Source organism: Thermobia domestica, chromosome 14 (assembly GCF_964235325.1).
Source record: "Thermobia domestica chromosome 14, izTheDome1.hap1.1, whole genome shotgun sequence".
NCBI classification, from domain to species: Eukaryota; Metazoa; Arthropoda; class Insecta; order Zygentoma; family Lepismatidae; genus Thermobia; species Thermobia domestica.
This window is the reverse complement of record NC_137467.1, coordinates 1,750,139-1,752,317: the sequence shown is the minus strand read 5'-3', so window position 1 is coordinate 1,752,317 and position 2,179 is coordinate 1,750,139.

Sequence of the window (2,179 nt, the reverse complement as noted above, 5' to 3'; positions counted from 1 at the left end):
GGATTCGAAGCAGGGAAAAAGCAGCAGTCGTTTTATTAGGATTTTGACTCGACATATCGGCTATCAAAATGGTGAAATGCAGTGAGGGTATGTTGCCTAAAAGATTGAATTCTATTTACATAATAACTGAACAACATTGCAGAGCTTATCTGTAGTAACGCGGGGGAGGGGGACATGGAAAAAATACCGTCTTATGTTGCATTATAAAGAGTTATACAAGAAAATATTCTAAATCCGAATAAAGATATTAACAATTTCCTGGGGGAAAACTCCCGGTCCCCCACTCGACTGTTGATTATTCCAAACCCGTGGTAGGTCCGCTCCCATAACAGTCAACCCGTAAATCCGCCCATGGTCAAAATACGGCATTTGTATGGATTAAATCAAAAAGAACTACACACAGACATACATAACAAAGAAACAATTCAATATGGCCTATAGAAATATAAACTAGGTGAACTTCTTTGAAGACAACTTATTTTAAAAGCAAACGGTAGGAAAAGGTAAGAAAAATGTCTGTGTTGTCAACTTAGAAGTTATTTCTACATAAGAAATAAAATGTTTTTACGTGCAAAGCTATTCTTCAATTACTTCACATAAAAATGAATTTAATAAAGGTATTTATAACATCTACTTTTCAGTGACGGTATATTTTAATGATTGAAAAACCAGAGACGGTATGCCTTCGTCACTGAAAAACCAGAGGCGGTATGATTTACCACTGTATACCGTCTCACTTCGACTACTGGATTTCACACTAATAAAAACCATCTCTGGCCCGATCCTCATGTATGACGAAAATTTGATTGAGATCGGTCGAGTGGTTGAAGAGTAAGTCACAAATATAGTTAATTCCATTGATATATATTGCGCTTACCTTCACTGGTTAGATTATTTTAGCTTCGTAATTGTCATTTTGTGGAAACCAATTTTTACCATCAGAGCTGAAAGAAAGTTATAAAGAAATTAAGCGTTTTCTTATACTTTTTTTCTGGATACTTGGTTGAAATATTGCGTTCGGTTTCTGTACCGAAGCTATACAAGACGTGGATCTACAGCACAAGATAGACCACCGTAACGCATTCAAACTTCAATGTTCTTCCATCAGGAATCAAACTCGGGCCCCAGAGCTCCAAAAGCGCGATGGGCTAGCTACTAGAGCAGCGAAGGGTACTTCCAGAACTACAGCTTATTTTTTGTAACAAACGTATTTATACTTCAGTCATATTATTCTGAGGAACAACTACCAGATTTAATAATGAACGAATCTACTTCTAAAAATTATAATTTTCCTTGATCTCTGTAATTATTTTATTGTCCGTCATTTGAGAGGATACTTAAACTACACTGTAATCAATTACGGTCACATTTACTGATCAATTACCGTCAATTCTGGCTGCCAACCGATTACCCTAAATTTTACGGTATTAAGTGTTAAAGTTATGGTAATAGGGCACAAATAAGGCCGCCTTTTTTGTGGCCTATAACCATACCTTTTACAGTAATACCGTAAATTTTAGAGTAACCAGTTGGCTGCCAGAATTGATGGTAATCGGTCAGTAAATGTGAACGTACAATTTATTACAGTGTAGGCAAAACAATTACTAATTTCATACAAAATGGCAGATAAAATAAATCTTACTATTTACAGTGATAACTGTACGGAATAACTACTAACCACTAAAGTAAAGGATAACGTTATTTTAAACTTCGCTAGATTGGGGGGTTGTAAATATTCCAATCATAAGGATTTCGCGCTTTAAAAAAATAGGATCAGTATATTAACTTCCCATTGATTAAAACATATAGATTTCTTAAACTCAGGGGTGCAGATACCCCCTGCTCTCCCCAAACGACGCCAGCATGTCAGTCATTGTTAGTACCTTATACAGTGGAACGTCGATAGCTTGTAGCTGAAGGGAATGCATAAAAATTCGAGTTATCGAATTTTTGCAGCGATCAAGGGTCGAGTAATCATGGTGGCCACAACAAGAATTCCAGACACCGAGGTTCCACGTTTGTTATTAAAAGTGACTATATAACCTCTCTAACCAGAGGTATATTCGTTGAACCTCCATCATTCGAAGTTATGAAAGTTCTAATTACTAAGAAAAGTTATTGGTATGAAAACAGGTTCAGGGGCGGGATTCATGTTAAGACATGAGTAAAACACAATTAT